Source organism: Mirounga angustirostris, unplaced genomic scaffold, assembly GCF_029215605.1.
Source record: "Mirounga angustirostris isolate CCGP_5_RB_7025 unplaced genomic scaffold, mMirAng1.0.hap1 SCAF_3, whole genome shotgun sequence".
In the NCBI taxonomy this organism is placed as follows: Eukaryota; Metazoa; Chordata; class Mammalia; order Carnivora; family Phocidae; genus Mirounga; species Mirounga angustirostris.
Window position 1 is genome coordinate 105504301 of NW_026991711.1, and position 19504 is coordinate 105523804.

At 39.0% G+C, this 19504-nt stretch overlaps 1 long non-coding RNA gene across 1 annotated transcript in view; it reads right to left on the reverse strand.

Annotated features, from left to right (window-relative positions):
* The window catches only part of LOC123839453 (uncharacterized), a 75112-nt gene that overhangs the window by 37344 nt on the left and 18264 nt on the right, over positions 1-19504 (reverse strand). The window contains exons 2-3 of the long non-coding RNA XR_006789645.2: positions 10982-11217; positions 9730-10085 (exon numbers count right to left, since the gene is read on the reverse strand). This is a non-coding gene — a long non-coding RNA (uncharacterized LOC123839453). The remainder of the gene's footprint in view (positions 1-9729; positions 10086-10981; positions 11218-19504) is intronic.

Consider the following 19504-nt stretch of genomic DNA (forward strand, 5'->3'; position numbering starts at 1 on the left):
ATATGCCTATCTGGGCATACATATTTATGAATTATTTCCAAATAGTTTGTATGTAAAGCAATGAGACTTGATGAGGTCAACTAAGGAGAGAGTGGGTAAATGGACATGAGAAATGACTTAAGAAGGAGCCTTAGAGCACTCTTTCATTTAGAAAACCAGGAAATGCAAAGAAACCCAAGAAGAAAGTTTTTTAAGAAAAAGAGTATATGATGAACAGTGTCCAAAGCTGCTGTGGAAGCAAGTGAGAGATGATAAGACCAGTGAGAAAAGGGACTATTGGCCTGGCCATCTGCAGGTCACTGATGACACTCACAACAAGTGTGTTCTTGGAGGAGTCTAGAACTGAAGTCATCCTGAAATGGGCTGAAGAAAGGATGGAAGAAAATAGAGACAACAACTGCACAGAACAATTTCAGGAAGTTTAGTTGGGAAGGAGAGTGAGAAATACTTACTAAAGAGGCGATATGAGAGCATATATGTGTCCTTTAGGGAATAAATCATGGGTAAGAGAGAAAATGATGATGTAGAGTAGAGAGGACAAAACAAAAGTGGCTCCTACACCTGATATGACAAGAGGGGATGAGATGCAGAACAAACCTAGAAAGAATGCCTCAGGCACAGATAAGGGTGTTTATCCATACTCACGGAAGACAGGTACAAAATATGGGTACAGATGCATATAAATGAGTAGATTTGGAAGTGAGATGATAAAGTAGCTACCATCTGATTATACTCATTTATCAGAAGCACACCCCTCATCTTGCACCTTCAGACTCACAAGGAGAGACAAGAGGGTATACATGCTGTGTCCCCTGGAAAGGGAGTCAGCCTGAATTTGAACATTAGAGATGATCTCCTCAGAGGGCAAACTCAGAAGTATGGATAATAATGGATAAGGGAGATTTCCCTGGAGAGCTGCCATGTTGCCTAACCAAACAACTGACTCTACAGGCAGAGCAGGGCATCTTTGCTATTCCTATCCAGAAGGGGTTGATGTTTGCTATGAATTAGTGACTGATGTGTAATTCTTATTCTCTCTTGTGCTGATCACTTTTTTTTTTAAGCCCTGAGATGGCTGAAATCATGAGAAGTCACATCTGGCTCTGACGGAGAGAAGTACACATCACCTACTACAGAAGGTAAGAAAGTCTAGTCTCTCACTCTGTGGTGTGTTTCAGGTATCCTGAGGAAACTTCAGATGGAACTTGAGCATCTAGCTACCCTCCCTCTAGCAATCTTTTCTTCCTTCTTAGGAGAACAGAGAACAGAAATATATTGCAATATTTTGGTAAGCAAAGTATGACAATCAAGGTCACTGTGCTTTTCCTTTAAGATATGTTCACAGTTGTTCCAAGAAGAATAAGTTACACATGAACATCTTCCACATGTGCCCTTTCATTTCCAAATAACATAAAGGAAGATTATATTGCTTTTTTACATGAGCAAAAGTCTCCTGAGTTGTTGTTGTTTTTTGTTTGTTTGTTTTTTAAGTCTCCTGAGTTTTTACTACCTACCTAGGTAGTATATACCTAGGCTACAGTCTTGCCAGAGAGTTGAAATAAAAAGTCTTACAACAACAGTAGCCCATAGGAACCTGGAAAAACCTAGAGCAGAGACAACCACTGTGTCATCATTAGGAATCCAAATACCAAAGACTCCTACCAGTTCTGGAGCCCAGCATGCTTCAGATAAATTGAAGTTTACCATCACCACACAGAGAAATGACAGCGGTGTTAGCAACATACAGGTATCATTCGGACATTCACATAGCAAAGAGAGAGCCTATGAACCTCATGGCCAGTCTCTGGTGTCCTCTGCTATCTGGTTTCCTAAAATTCCCACTTATTTGATTAAAAGAATCAAAATACAATGTAGTCCAAGGAAATCTACCCTATACATTGGCTTAGCCACCAATGAGACTTAAATACTAAGAGCCCTCTGAAAGAGATCATTTTTCACTGTATCACACACATTTCAAAATATTTATAGCCTATTAATTGGGCAATATAGAATTTTTAAATAACTAGCAATGGTTGTTCAGAATGGATGCTCTGAAACAAGAGACTATGGATGAATTAAGCCCCCTCTAATGGGTGTCACTAAGGAAGAAAATGTGTAGGAAAAGAAATTAGAATTTTCATTTTTTATTTTTAAATCTGATACATTTCAGTGTAATTTCAATATAATTTTAGTGTGTGTGAGTGTATATATATGTGTATATACATATATATATATTTTAAAGATGTATTTATTTATTTGGGGGTGAGGGAGAGAGAGAGAGAATCCAAGCCGACTCCCCGCTGAGCACAGAGCCTGAAGCACAGCTCAATCCCAGGACCCCAAGATCATGACCTGAGCCAAAATCAAGAATTTGATGCTTAACCGACTGAGTCACCCAGGTGCCCCAATTTTAATGTAATATATATTTTTAAATTTAAAAATATATTAGTATAAAAATAGATGTAATATGTATATGAGTTTAATATGTATGTTAAATTTTACTTTTTTAAAAAGATTTATTTATTTATTTTAGAGAGAGTGAGAGGGCGCATGTGAGTTGGGGAAGGAGCAGAGAGAGAAAAATCTTTAAGCAGACTCTCTGCTGAGCACGGAGCCCTAGGCAGGGCCCAATCCCTGGACGCATGAGATCATGACCTGAGACAAAACCTAGAGTTGTCCATTTAACTGACTGAGCCACCCAGGCACCCTGAAATTAATTTTTTTTTAAATAGCTGGTGTATACAATCAAAAAAATTTGAGAGAACTTTTCTGTAGACTGCTGAAGTATGAATTGAGATCACTTTCTATATAATACTACTAGTACTCATAATGATAATAAATAAATTGTAATCACATAAAAATAATTATATAAATTCAGCACTTACTATGTGCATTGCTCTGTTTTTGAGAATTAATATGTGTTCCTTACAACAACCCAGTAAGTAGGTGTTTTTCCATAGTATGAATACAGGCAATGATGCCTACAGTTTAAATAATTTGTCCAGGGAAATAGCTCCCAGTGGAAGAAGTCAGGGCTTTCCACCCTGTCATTAAGGAACAGAACGGAAGAGACAGGTATAGGTAATCATGGCAAGATGCTTCATGCTGATGAACCTCCTGAGTGTCTTCTTGAAGCCAGTTTGATAATTTCAAGCCACTCTTGAGCTTGAGCTGCTGTAAGAAATGGAATCTAAAAAACACAGATCTGAAGCTAATGGCCCAGGAGTAAGCTCTAATATCTGGCATCTAAACTGATACCCATTTTTCTTCTCTTGACTCATTTTCAATTTCAAAAATCTCTTATTAAGTGGTAAGCAGATCAGCTCTGTTTAACAATCTCCCAAAACAAATGAATTAAATGGTAATTCAATTTAACCAATAAACATGGATGCGAGGAAGAAATGAGTATGAAATAATCTTGTGGATTTTGCAGACACTTGGCCTTTTACCTCAATTCTCCTTAAAATACCGACTAAGATTTTAGATGTTGGTTTAGACCACATCTCTGAGAAACCTTCTTGACTTCGCAAGCCAGAGATGAATTACTGTTCCTTCTTTTGTGCTACCCGGCCTTCCAACACTTTGTTTGCCATGACTCATACAACACTGAGATATAATTGCCAGTTACTTGTCTGTCATCTATACTAAACTGTTAGTTTGTTGACTGCAGGGATAGGTTATTGTTCATTGCTATATCTTCAGTGTTTCCATAGCCTCTAGTATATAGCATAAGCACAATAAATTCAGATGATCTGATAAATAAATACATATAAATTGATGAAGAAATACCAAGTTTTTAAATTGACCAACAGGTTAAAAGAAGGCAGATTAAATATGGTGCAGGCAATCAGTGAAGTACGGGCACCAAAAATGTGAGAAAGGTACTGCTTCAGCAAATTCTTCCAGACTTTTGCAACCAGAAACATCTAGAAAGAAACTACTCAGTTTCAGCATATATGTAAGTTGGGGATTCATTTGGCCTTAATGATTGCTGGTCATTTATAGAAATTCCAAACAAATAAGTTGTGCTAGTGAAGGGGAGAGAATATGTCACCCCAAAATATGCCACTTAGACCAGTTGATTATTTTGAATTAAAGGTACCTGAGAAATAGCCAATGCAAAAAGGACACTGACGTGCCTTCTCCCTCCCTGAAAGCAGGAGCTAACTCTCCCATGTGAGGGTACCCTCCATGTCCCAGGAGGGTAGAAGTCATCCTTATCACCAGAGATAGGGAATTTAGTGCCCAGAAGCCTCTATAAACAAGCACTGTTACTTCTTCACCAGTTTATTACCCTAAACTAAACCTCTTGGTCTTGTCAATTCTTTTTTTTTTTTTTCTTGTCAATTCTTTATAAATTTATTTTTTCTTTGTCTAAATGGTATAAAAGCCTCCAGCTTTGGTTACTTCTTTGAGTCTATTTTTATGAGGCTTCCATACATACAAAATTAAATTTATTTCTCTCCTATTAGTCTATCTTACAGCAATTTAATTATTGCACCAGCCCAGGAACCTAGAAGGGAAAAGAAAATTTTTTGCTGCCCCACACTAGTGGTCTGAAAAGACAGCTGAATACAGACCTGAGGTCTTCTGGTTTCACATAAACCATCCTATAATTGGGGTTCACACAATATCCTATTTCTTGTGTGTGTTTAATTCAAACATGAAGATCCCAAGATAGGCTGGGGGGAAAACAATCAGTTCTTGACACCCTTCGCCTTGAAATCATAACTCATCCACGGTCCAATGGTCACTCTCGACACAAGATGTACCTTTTCCCTCCTTCTCTCAATCCCCAAAGATTAAAGGCATCGCTCCCAGTCAGAAAGTTTCCACTAGAACTCTTCAAATCTCCTCCAACTTCAGAATGACCAATTGTAGCTCAGGTACTTGAGGAAAACCTAAAGAGGCAGTAATCTCAAATTGTTAATTAGTGTCACATGGCAGGAGGTGATGAAGAGCCAGCAAAAGTAGAACAGTAGTGAGTGGGTAATAGAATAGTTTTGAAGCCTTCCCACTCTGTTCACCTAGTAATTTAACACACTATGATAGGATCTTATCGAGAATGATTTTACAAATCTGCTTTCTATTTGTTTGTGTTGTAATCCTGTACCTCCTGGGTCATTTTAAGGATTCTTAATTTTAAGTTTTGAGAAGCTGGGCAAATGGTTTTACATGGAAAACAGTGTCAGGTCTCATTGTACTTAAACTGCCCATCATTAGTGTGGTCCCTAATAGGGTTTAAACTCCTAGACTTTGATAATCATTTGTGTTTAAACTGCTTTTCTAAGGAGGCAGTCATTTCTGTGTGGCTAAATGTCCTGGAGGTCCTCTCATGACTAATACAGAAGTCATAATAACATAAGTCTACATGCTGATCTCTAATATAGACAAATGCCTTTGTCCATATTGGATATAGTGAGAGATTTCTCTAACCTGGTGAAAACATAGGCTTTCATAAAATACAAAGTTTCTGGGACTCCTCTAGGAATGCACAGAAGCTCAAGCTAATCAAATCAATGGGCTAAAAGCAAAAGTACTTAACCATTAAGTCAGAAAATCTTAGCAAAGTAAAAATGAAACTGTGTTTAACACTGGACAGGGACAACAAAAATAAGATTTTTAAATTCTTTGGAGAAAGAAATGGTAAGGACAGGAAATGTACATCTATCATTGTTAGTGAGAGAATGGAATTGGGTGGAAGAGTAAGAAACAAATGAATTCTCACTTGGGTGATATTCTGTGCGGTGATCTAAGCAGTGTGATAGGCTTATCCCCCAATTGAACTAGGGTAATGAGAAGCTGTCTTAAAGACTAGATTGGAAGCAGTGTCAGAACACAACAGGGTATCTCTACTAAAAGCACTACTAGGGAGGACTAGAAAAGAAATCAGAAGACTTGGGTTTTGCTGTTGCTGGTGACATTTCCTAGCTTGGGAGTCCTTGTGTCCTTGTGAAGGTTATTCAAGGTATTTTACACCTTTTGTTATAAAATCGGTTTCCAAACTTGGTTGTCCAAGGGAAGCATATTATTTGTATGGATTCTGGAGAATAGCATGATATTTAGTAAAAGGGAAGATCAGGAATAACCACCACCAATAATAATGATAACTTTAACATTTACCAACAGCACTCTATGTGTCAGAAGCCTCAGGAGGGTGCTACATGTTCCCGCCCTCATTTAATCTGCACAACATCACAGTGATGTAGGCTCCGCAGGGCAGGACCACTTTATGCAGGATTAGGTCCTAAAATTAGCGCTTAACTATTTACTAAATAACATAAAAACAACTAGAAAACCCCTAGAGGTAAATGTGGGTTGGATGGATAATTCTAAAGAGTCTCTGCTTTCCTAAAGAGTTTGTTTGTTTCTGCCTTAGTATTAAGTCTCAATGACCTTAATACACATGATTTAAACTAATTACATAGTAAAATCCCAGGAGAAGAATTAAAATACTTAGTGTAACCCCAGGGAAAGGATGAATTATAAAAAGCAGTACACTCAAATGGAGCACGGGATAACTCCTCCTGTATTTTACATTTTAGGAAATTCAAGCTAGAGAAGATAAATATATTCTCCAAGGTCAAGAAAGTAGTAAATGGTAGAGCTGAGATTTAAACCAGAGCCCTCTGGTACCACCAATATGCAATTCACAAGGCCAGTGGAGGTAACATTATGTACACATTTCTAAAAGATACAATTTCCTTTGTTAGCAAAGAGTCTAAAAACAGCCTATTTATAAAACAGAGAATAATTATATGTATTTAAGCTGAAACTTAAACAGAGAAAAATGTACACAGCGGGGAAGGAACATTGGTAAATTCATCAATACCCCAGAAGGATAATTGGGTAGATTTATATAAAAAACAACAACTATGCTTTGATGAGTAAGTGAAAATAGCAACTAATTTCAATGTACAGAGTTTTAAAATGCTAAAATTTTATGGTATTTGTGAAAAAGATTATGATTCAATGACAGATCTCAATAAAGCCTCAAGAATTTTGTACAAAAGACACTGAAATGTAACTCCTCAATTATCTTTTCCACTAGACAGTCACCCACATTCTCTAACCAAAGCATTTTTCTGCTTCAAATGGAAATTAGTTTTCCCCTTTGCTGAGAGGTCCAGAATGGAGCCAAAGCCTAAATCATCAACTCTTTGGGTAACTTGACTGGGTGGGATCACACAAACTTCCCCAGAACTGGCATAGACTTCTTTTCATTTTAAAAAATAATATAATTTAGGGGTGCCTGGGTGGCTCAGTCGGTTAAGCATCTGCCTTCGGCTCAAGTCATTATCCCAGGGTCCAGGGATCCAGCCCTACATCCAGCTCCTTGCTCAGCAGGGAGCCTGCTTCTCCCTCTCCAGCTCCCCCTGCTTGTGCTCTCTCTCTAGCTCTCTGTCAAAAAAATAAATAAATCTTTAAAAATAATAACAATCGGGGCACCTGGGTGGCTCAGTTGGTTGGGCAACTGCCTTCGGCTCAGGACATGATCCTGGAGTCCCGGGATCGAGTCCCACATCGGGCTCCCTGCTCAGCAGGGAGTCTGCTTCTCCCTCTGACCCTCCCCCCTCTCATGCTCTCTCTATCTCATTCTCTCTCTCAAATAAATAAAATCTTTAAAAAAATAAAAAAATAATAACAATCGGGCGCCTGGGTGGCTCACTTGGTTAAGTGTCTGCCTTCAGCTCAGGTCATGATCCCTGGGTCCTGGGATTGAGTCCTGCATCAGGCTCCTTGCTCAGCGGGGAGCCTGCTTCTCCCTCTGCCTGCCACTCCCCCTGCTTGTGCTCTCTCTCTGACAAATAAATAAATAAAACCTTAAAAAATAATAATAAAAATTAAAAAAAATAAAAATAGTAATAATCATTTAATGAAGGATAGTTGGGAGAAAGGCAGGCAGGGACAGGGGGCCCCTGCCCTAAGAGGAAACCACCCTTAAAAGGATTTTACACTACCCTGGAAGGAGCCCTCTACCCTTTCCCACGTGATAGGTAGATAACAAAAACTTGATTGGGTGACAGGCACATGGAGGGTTAATCAGATTAAATCAGCCCACCAACAAGCCTGTAAAAACCCCTAGACTTAGAAACTCCAGTGGGAATCCTCTTGGGTCTCCTCCCTCTTCGGGAGCTTTGTACTCTCAATAAACTTTGCTTTAGTATCACTCAATAAACTTTGTTTTGCTGCCCACCACTCTTCATTCATCTGGTCTACCTCTTTATTCTTCAAAGCAGTGTGACCAAGAATGGTGGGTACTAAAGGAAAAGAAATCCTGTAACATAATTTATTTTTGCTTTATCCTTTTTTCTGATTAATTACTAACCATCATGGCTGGGGACATTTCTGCTTTTAAGTATTATATATTTAGTAAATCCTCCCAGAATCTGGATTTAAATTTACTGCTTCCTTTCTGTTTCAAAGAACAAACATCTCTGCTTCTCACAAAGATCATCCCATCTACTTGTCACATGGACACCATCCCTTTGGTGCTTTTCAAGGATTTTACTCCTGAAATTACTTTCTTTGTGTTCTCCTTAGTTGCTTATGATATTGTCAGGAACATACAAAAAGTTCTATCAACCAATTTTTTAAAAACCCTTCCTTGAGACCAAATATTCCTATTAGTTCTCCATTTCTCAGCCCCCAATTTGCAGCAACAGTTGGAAAACTCATGGTCAGTATTTATTGTGTTTTTCATTATATATATATATATATATATATATATATACACACACACACACACATATATATATAAATTCATTATATATAAATAATTGGGAGCATATACATATATATATACACATATATACATATATATGTATATAACTGGGAGCAATTTTAAACTAATAAAAAAATTTGCAAAAACAGTACAAAGAACTCCCAAATCTTCCTTAGCTAGCTTCCCCAATTGTTTATATTTTATCACATTTGTTCCATCTCTCTCTCGCTGTCTGTGAATACATATAACATACATTCCATTATCATTTTTTTTTCCTGGTCAACTTATGGGCAACTTGCAGCTATGGTGCCACTTCCTCCTTAAATACTGCAGTGTGTGTTTTCCAAAATCAGGACATTCTCCAACAAAACTGCCACACAACCATCCAAAACAGGAAATCTACATTGATTGATTACTTTTAAATCTGAAATCCATTTATTTTTCCAACTATCTCAGTCAAGTTTCTTTCCCCTTTGCTCCGTGATGACATCCAGGGTCATGTTTTCATTTAGTTCTGATGTCACTTTAAATCTAGAACAGTTCTTTAACCTTTCCCTGCCTTTTATGTCTTTGGTGTTTAAAGAGTAAGGATCTTTCATTCCATAGAATGGCACTCAGCCTGAGTTTCCCCAAGTGCAGATGAGGGTTATGCATTCTTCCCCAGGTTCATACAAAGAATACGAGAGAAATGAAGTTATATCGTTCTCAGGGCATCAGGACAATCCTTCCCACGAGACGTGATGTAAGCCTTCATAAGTTGATGTCTGCCAAGTTTTGCCACCTTAAAATCACTTTCCCCTTTATAAATGATAAGTATTTTGTGGAAAGATACATCTATGCCTGTATCCCGCTATAAGGGCTTTGTAGTGCATCAACTTGGCTAGGCTGAACTACACTTTCCAGAATGTTTGTGATTATGCTGGGCCATATACAGTTCCTGTGGGTCACTTAGAGAGTAGAAGTGAAGCAATAGCCATTCTGTACTCTCACACCTTGTCACTTACCTATTGGCTTTCCTCACTGCTGTGTGGCAGCCAGGTCTACAACTTCTCCCTGGTTCCCTTTTCAGTTTCTCTGATGCTTGGGCAGGGGTGAAGGGTTCTGACTTCCGCAGGACACACACGCTATCAACTAACTCAGGTTTCAGGCCATCATCATGGTCTGCAGCTTCTGCTCATGTTCCAGCTATTCTTGCTTCCCTTGTGCTCCAACTTCTTTACATCCATTTTTCCCTTTCTTACTGGACATGAAACTCCAGACATAAAACGTCTCAGTGTGATGCTGGAGTTTGCAGGGCCTGAGACAGCAGCCTGCATAACCTGTTTAACTGGTTTCCACAATTGTAGAAGGCCAAATCTTCCTGCAAGTGTATGAGATAGATAGATATAGTATAAATATGCATTATAATTACCATAATTATAAATTATATGTAATAAATACATAATATAAATGATATAACATGTAAATATACAATATGATATTTATAAATATATATTTAAAATTATATGTAAAATATGTATCATATGTCTATAAGTCATATATATTTCATATATATACATATATATTATTTCTTGATGGCTCTGCTTCTCTGCTTGAACCATGACTGATCTGGTGCCCCACATCAAGTCTCCCCCCGGCAGCCTTAGCATCCTTTCATACCTTCCACTTGAGTCAGTCATGACTATGATGTTTATCAAATGCTGAGTCTTCTATATCCAAGATTCCTTCTAAATGTATTAGCATTCTGCTCTAAGGAAGAATTTTCCCTTCTCCCTAATTTATTATCTCTTCACTTACTCATATTTTATGGACCTATGAATTGCTATTTCTTTTAATGGGTTGTAAATCATTAGTTTATAATTAATTTCAGTGTTCAAGTGGTCTTAGAGTTGGCCAGTGCGAGTCCCCTTTAGACTGGCCCCATGTCCCTTTTGACATATCCCCCCTCATTCGTTGAGTACTTCCTTCCTTTCTGGCACAAAAAGATATCTGTGCTCTTTTTGTTCTTTCTCTGACTTAGCCCCAGAATCAGCTATTTTCTTTTTTGGAGAGGATGGCAGGCACCAAGCCAAAAATCTTGAACTTCCTCTTGTTTTATACCTTTCTTTTGACCTGTCCATTATAAATCATGTATTAATTTTCTATTGCTATGTAACAGTTTACCACCAACTGAACAGTTTAAAGCAACACAATTCATTTTCTTTCATTTTCCATGGATCAGGGGTCCAGGCACTGGTTAGCCACTCAGGATCTTACCAGCAATGATCAAAGTGTCAGCTGTGCTATGATCTCATCCAAGGCATAGGGTTCTCTTCCAAGCTCATCAGGTTGTTGGTAGAATTCACAGACTTGTGGTTTAGGGCTAAGGTCCTCCATTAGATAGAGGTCATTCTCAGGGTCTAGAGGCCACTCTCGGGTCCCAGTCACATGGCCCTCTTACAACATGGCAGCTTACTTCTTCAAAGCCATCAGAAAAATTTTATTCCAGTTTGCTGTAAGGAAATCACAATCAACATGATGTAATTTTGGAATTGACTATCCCATCATATTCACAGATCCTGTTCACATTCAAGGCAAGGAGATTATACAGGGCATGTATACCAGGGGGTAGAACCTTAGGGGCCATTTTAGAATTCTGTCTCTTACAAACCATCAGCAACTTCTAAGAATTCTACTTCTAATATATATCCAAATCTGGCCCCTTCTCTCTGTCCACTGCCACCATCCTAGCCCATGCCACCACCATCTTTCCTTTATTCTGATGGTCTGGTGGTCTCCTTTATTCCATTTTTGCACCGTATACCATCACCCAAGACTATCCAGAGTAACCTTTAAAAAGGTTGGAACAGTTGGAAAATGATGCTTGATGCTATTAATTTCACTTAAATCTTCAACAGTGTCCTATTACATTCAGAGCAAAATCCATACTTTTTCCCATAGCCTACAAGCCTCTGCTTTATCTGCCCCTGTCTACCTATTGCATCAACTTCCTTTTGTTCCCTGGACATCATGACCTTCCCCCTCCTATTTTTCATTTAAGCCAAAGTTGTTCCCTCCCTGCCTTTTCAGTTAACTCTGAACAAATTTCTTTGGCTATTTGCATCTCAGTACACATAATATCTCTTTAAGAAGCCTTTCCGATCCTGTAAATCAACATTTAAGTTCAGTCACTCTGAATTACGTCAGCCTATTCATTTTCTTCATAGTGTTCATCACCATCTGAAAGTGTATTGTCTATCTCTTTACTTGTATATTGTCTGACTGCCCCAAGTAGAATGCTAGCTCCATGAGGCCAGGGACCATGTCTATGCCAATCACTGGTATATCCCCAGTACCCAGTAGAGTACTGTGCTTTGTACTAAACAGGTGCTTGATACATACTATGAAATACATGAAATAATCAGAAATTTGTGAAGATGTTACCTTAAAGGACTCAGGCTCTGATGTCATTTTGTAATGTGAAAAACTATACATACATACATACATACATATATACAAACATATTCTCTTTTAAATTGTTTGTCTGAGAATAGGGTATTTAAGAATTAATATTAAATCATTCCATTTGTTAATGTTAAAAGCCCTCTTTTGGACCCTGGAAGGAAAGTGTCACTACAGAAACAACTTTTTCACTACTTCAACCATTAGCGGCATGATATTTTTGCAATAAACATCTGGCAGTATTTTCCTACAGTGAATTTATATCCTGCTCCAGAAATTTATCACTATTAGCAACAATAATAAAAATCCTTGTTCCAGACACAGCACAAGTGGAATACTCCTTAACAACTTTGAATTAATGCTTCTGCCACCAACCACAAACATCCATATCCTTCCAAAGTAGTCCCTATCTAACTGGGAACATCTCAGTGCAAAAGTGCAGGACTCTTGCTTGCTGGCTCCAGAATGAGGTCACAGACTCAAGGCTCTTGCCCCAAGCTGGCACAAGGGGAAGGGACATGGGTAATTAAACTTGGATATGTTCTTTTTTTTTTCTTTAATGTTTTATTTATTTATTCATGAAAGTCAGAGAGAGAGAGGCAGAGGCAGAGGGAGAAGCAGGCTCCCTGCCTAGCACGGAGCCCAATGTGGGACTCGATCCCAGGACCCCGGGATCATGACCTGAGCCGAAGGCAGATGCTTAACCATCTGAGCCACCCAGGTGCCCCAACTTGGATATGTTCTAAGAGAGTTCTACCTGAAGCAGCTTCTGGTCCTCCAAATAATTCCAGTATCCTCCAGGTCTTTTGAGGGTACAGTCCTTAAGAACCTAACTAAAAAGAGTGTGCACTGATGACATTTTCTGTGGTCAGTTTGCTAAGTTAAACTACTATATACAGTTTAAGACATTTAAGAGCCTCTGGCTGAAGGGCTAAAATGTAACAAGAATGCTTAGGAACCGTTTATATGCTTGATTTGTTTTACAGTGTTTTTGGTCTTTAGTTTTGATTGGATTGTTTTACTGAAACATGAAGGGCATTTGGAAGGCAAGAAAGTGAATAGGATACATTTGCAACAATATGCCCTAAAGCAACATCTTAATGTCAGAAGTAAATTATAACAACTTACATTACTGATGACATACATTATAATTCAAAGCCAGGGGAACTACATCAAGGTAGTTCTCACTATGATATAAAAAGGATTTTCTTTGTATCTTTTGCAGCTAGATAAAGACCTTTATTGATGAAAATGGTATCAACAAAAGGTAATAGAAGAAAATACATATCTCTCGGAATGCATGAAAACATTTTTTTTCCTGAAGCTTCCCAAAGCCTTTGCATCTATTCCCTAAAAATATTCTTTATTTCACAGATGGCATGGAATGAGTTTCTTCCAGTGTTATATATGTGTCTCGCAGGATGTCAAGAGCAAGTACATCTGACTTGATCCATTTTTTATGTAAATATCCAATTGTTAATAGCACAAACAGTGATGACACTTATAAAATAATGCTTGTAACTATTAAAACTACTGGGGCCAAGGCTGCATGGGAATGGCTGAATCTGTCCTGACTGAGTGCTTCACTGGGCACCTGTCAGAAGTTTAAGTGCGCCACAGACCCAGGTCTAATTCAGCTGCAATTGCATATGAACATATGCATGTGTGCACATACATACAACGAGAATAAATCACAGGCAGTAATTGAGATTTGACAATTACCAAATATATCTTAATTGATATGATACTGCATTGGAACTTGATATCTACCAAAGGTGTGATTTTTAGACTCTATAATCGAAGAATACATGACCTACTGCTTTCATTGGACAATACTCTTATGGTGTCTCCACATTTCTCCTTTATATATGTGGCCTCAACTTATGTTGACATTTTATAGTAATAATAATGAAGTAAAGTTTCAAAAAGTATCTAACTACTTGGTTAATACTTTGAGAGCTAATTCAGTCTTCAATTTAGATTTTAAAAGATTTCAATGTGAATACAAACATTATTCTTTCTTCAAATAAAAAAACAACAAAAAAGATAACCAGGAAAAGCATGTGAGAATTTGTTGTCATTTCTCTTTGTTTGTTTTTTAAGGGACTAAAGACTGTGTAGGCAAATATATCTGAACTACTTAGGCTGAATGCAATAACTTGAAAGCCTAAGTAAAACCTACTCCTTGTCTTTTAATTTGGTTTACTATTTCAGTTGTTCTGTGGGTTTGCCAGCTCCCTCTGCTGTTATTTCCAGGACTGGCTAAGAATGTCAGAGCTAAAAGGAATTTGGAGACCTAGAATATCAGCCATGGCAGTGCACCCTCAGTTCAAGAGAGAACCAACTAATTATATTCATATCCTCAGGACATATTAGGACTATATACAATAATGACTCTCCAACTTATGTCTGTGGGTATGTTGGCATCATTGGTTCTCTGGAAAACCTAGAAGAGGGAAAACTATTTTGTTTGTTTTCTTGCTGATCTAAAGACAGCAAAAAAGTTCCTTACTTAGAAGAGCTACTGTACTAGCCTACAGTGAGGAGCTAGGAGAGGTGAAGTCCTTCTACCATTTGGGATGATGTGCTTTTGAATATAAACTGTCTCACAACAGCCCTGCTAGGGAGTGAAGTGGGAGCTGCATGACTGGTTGGAAAGAAAATGTTTTGGCCGGGGCCAGTAGCCCATCTCATGAAATAGCAGATTGCTTTCAGTGCTGTGAAATGGTACCATGTCAGATAGCATCACTTGATGGAAAAGGCCAGGTTAGAGTCAAGAGGCTGGAATTCCAACAGTGAATATACTAAGATCACCTAATACTTGAATATCCTACCTTCACATACATATACATTGATAAGACTGAAAGGGCTCAATAAACCATTCTTCCAATGAGGAAACTGAAGCCCAAACTTACTGATTTAAGGTAATATAGTTCATGAAAACTAATTTTTTATTATGTGTATAGCCTTGCATATTCTTTAGAAAATACGTTGTCTCTAAACTGGAGGCATTTATAATGTAGGGCAAGGTAAGGCAAGGCATAAAACTATAGCTTTGAAAGGGATTATGAAACCATCTGGAACAATGTGTCCAAGTGGTGTATCAGTCAATGCTTGGATATGGGAGCTCAGGTTGTTGTAATGTTGTTCTTCACATTGAACCACATTTGGGCCTCACATACACCTGCTATATGGGTGTCAGTCCATGGCTAAGCAGCCTTGCATGATGACTATGGACCCAGGCCTTCTTGCTAAAGACTCTGAACATTATTGCTAGTTCTTCCCTTAGAATCTGTGCTATAGGCAAACGCAGTCATTATCACTGTAAAACTCAGGTCATGTGGAGTTGGAATTATTTTTATTTATTTTTTTAAGATTGTATTTATTAATTTGAGAGAGAGAGGGCACAAGGTGGGGAGATAGGCAGAGAGACAAGCAGACCCCTTGCTGAGCACAGAACCTGAGGTAGGGCTGGATCCCAGGACCCTGAGATCATGACCTGAGACGAAGTCAGATGCTTACCAACTGAACCACCCAGGCACCCCAAAATTACTTTATTAATTTTAAATTTCTAGATGGAGATTTGTAATTGTAATTATTTATTTTAAGACATATATGCTCAGACCATCAAGAAAAAGATGATAATGAAAATCCCAAACGAGGATTGTTAGGTACTTAACATTTCTCAGAAGTGTAATTCTCTGTAGACAGAGAGTAAGGACGGTCTCTTGATGAATATTTACAACATGATTCTTGAAAGCCATGTGTAAATACCGACTGTATCTCATATAAGATGAAATACCCATTATATGTGCATAACATAATGCCTCCTATTTGACCTCAATCTTTCTCTGCTCTTTAAAAGTTGGTCCCACCATCATTAAAACTGGCCACCCCCAAACCAAAAGGGTGAAGATGAAATTTTAAAATCAGTTCATTAAAAACTAGGTCTCTCTACAGCAGTTGAGACAATCTAATAAGATTGGGTTTTATTCAGAGCACTGCTATAAAGAAAATATTTAATGACAGTAAAGAAAATGTGCTTTTCCATAGTAACTAATACAGCAGGATCTTATTACAGCTGCGTAGATTAGAAAGTTTTCAGACGATCCTATAATGGATTCTTTTTTCAGTTTTACCGAAGAAAGAAAAATAATGCATTATGTTTGTATCACACTTTATAAAGTATGACAGTTTTACATGTTATCTTATTTGATCTCTATATAATTACTCTGGGAAGGCATGGCAGGCATATTGATGCCCAGGCCTCAGCTACAGGGGCCCACCAAAAGGCTTGTTCCAGGTTGCATGGTTACCGAGCAAGTGGGAGGCATTCCTCTTAAACCAAGCACTTCTGACCCTAAATTCTATGCTCATCATCTCCCAGCATGATCAGTGTCTCTACACACCTGAGGATTTCCTTGCTTAGAAGATTTTTGGGAGGGGGGCGGAGCAAGATGGCGGAGGAGTAGGAGACCTGGATTTTGTCTCCTCTCAGGAATTCAGCTGGATAGGGATCAAACCATTCTGAACACCTACAAACCCAACAGGAGATTGAAGAAAGGAATAGCAACAACTCTCTGAACAGAAAAGCGACCACTTTCTGGAGGGTAAGACGTGAGGAGAAGTGAAACCAAGGCGATATTTCAGAGGATAGACGGCGGGGGAGGGGCCTCCGTCGGCCGCTTCTGGCAAGTGATAGAGCCGCGGAGCACAAAATCGGAACTTTTAAAAGTCTGCTCCGCTGAGGGACGTCACTCCGGTGGCTAAGTGGGGGGTGGAACCCTCCGGGACAGTGTGGTCTCAGGACCCTTGGGGTCACAGAAAGACCGGGGGTGCCTGAGTGTGGCAGAGCTCCCAGGTAACGAAGCAGGGAAGCCGGCTGCAGAGGCGGAGCCCAGGCGCGGGCTCTCAGCTCGGGGTGGCCATAAACCGTGATCCGCGGCACAGTCGGGCCACTGCTCCGCCAGCAGGGACCCAACAAGCAGCAGATCCGGGGAGACTCACCTTCCTCCCCCGGGAGGAGCCGCGCGGGAGCGCACCGCAGGGATCTGCTGGGTTTGGGGACTCCACCCGGGGTCGGGTGCCAGAGATAGAGGCGCCCGGTCGCAGGCCGGGTGAGCACGGAGTGCGGCCGGAGACCGGGGAGACGGGAGTGACTGACGGCTTTTCTCTGGGGGCTCACTGAGGAGCGGGGCCCAGAATTCTCGGTTCCTCCGGGGCGGAGATTGGGAGGCCGCCATTTTCACTCTCCGCCTCCAAAGCTGTAGGGAAAGCTCGCAGGGAACAAAAGCCCCGGAGAGCAAACCCGAGCAGATTATTTAGCCGGGAGGGGGCAAGGGCGGGGCAATTCCGCCTCCAGCAGAGACATTTGGAAACCGCGGCAACAGGCCCCTCCCCAGAAGATCAGCGAGAACAGCCAGCCAAGACCAAGTTTACCGATCAATGAGAACGGCAGAACTCCAGCGCTAGGGGAATACTGCACATAGAATCCATGGCTTTTTTACCATGATTCTTTAGTCTTTCAAAGTTAATTTTTTTTTACCTGTCTTTTTTTCTTTTCTTTCTTTTTTTCTTTTTTTTGCATTTTTCTTTTTCCCTTTTTCAACCAATATCTTATCAATCCCTTTTTTTAAAAAACATTTTTATTTTTCATTTTTAGAGTCATATTCTATCCCTTCATAGTAGTTACCCGTATTTTTGGCATATATATATAAGTTGTTCTCTCTTTAAAATTTTGAGATAGTTTTCTAACAGATTAAAATATACCCTAAATCTCTAGTATATGGTGTTTTCTACTCCCCTGCCTAATCACATTCTCTCCCTTTTTTTTTTCTCTTTTTTCTTTTTTTAAATCCTCTTCTTTCTTTTTTCAAGCAACTTCTTATCAATTCCTTTTATAAAATTTTTTATAATTTCCATCTTTACAGTCCTTTCCATCCCTTCATCATATCAACCCTTATTTTTGTACATATATAAGTTTTTCTTTCTTTAAAATTTTGGGAGGCACTTTCTTCTAAAAGACCAAAATACACCCCAAATCTAGTGTGTGGCACTGATCTATATACCAGCCTGATCATATTTGATCACATTCTGTTTTTTTGTTGTTGTTGTTGTTTTGTTTTGTTTGTTTTTGTTTGTTTTTATCTTTACCTTTTCCTTTTTTTTCTTTTTCTTTTTTCTCTCTTTCCCTTTCTTTTCCCACTGCTTCAGGTCTTTTCTGATTTGTTTAGAGTATATTTTCTGGGGACATTGTTACTCTGCTAGCATTTTGTTTTCTCATTAATCTATTCTCCCCTGCACAAAATGACAAGACAGAAAAAATCACCTCAACAAAAAGAACAAGAGGTAGTACCGACTGCCAGGGACCTACTCAATACGGACATTAGTACGATGTCAGATCTAGAGTTCAGAATCATCACTTTAAAGATACTAGCTGGGCTTGAAAAAAATATGGAAGTTATTAGAGAAACCCTTTCTGGAGAAGTAAAAGAACTAAAATCTAACCAAGTAGAAATCAAAAAGGCTATTAATGAGGTGCAATAAAAAATGGGGGCGCTAACTGCTAGGATAAATGAGGCAGAAGAGAGAATCAGTAATATAGAAGACCAAATGATGGAAAATAAAGAAGCTGAGAAAAAGAGAGATAAACAACTACTGGATCACAAGGGCAGAATTCAAGAGATAAGCGATACCATAAGACGAAACAACATTAGAATAATTGGGATCCCAAAAGAAGAAGAAAGAGAGAGAGGGGCAGAAGGTATAATGGAGCAAATTATAGCAGAGAACTTCCCTAATTTGGGGAAGGAAACAGGAATGAAAATCCAGGAAGCACAGAGAACCCCTCTCAAAATCAATAAAAATAGGTCAACACCCCGAAATCTAATAGTAAAACTTACGAGTCTCATAGACAAAGAGAAAATCCTGAAAGTGGCTCGGGAGAAGAGATATGTAACCTACAAGGGTAGAAACATTAGATTGGCAACAGACCTACCCACAGAGACCTGGCAGGCCAGAAAGGACTGGCAGGATATATTCAGAGCACTAAACGAGAAAAATATGCAGCCAAGAATATTATATCCAGCTAGGCTGTCATTGAAAATTGAAGGAGAGATAAAAAGCTTCCAGGACAAACAAAAACTAAAGGAATTTGCAAACACAAAACCAGCCCTACAGGAAATCTTGAAAGGGGTCCTCTAAGCAAAGAGAGACCCTAAAAGCAACATAGACCAGAAAGGAACACAGACAATATACGGTAACAGTCACTTTACAGGCAATACAATGGCACTAAATTCCTATCTTTCAATAGTTACCCTGAATGTAAATGGGCTAAAT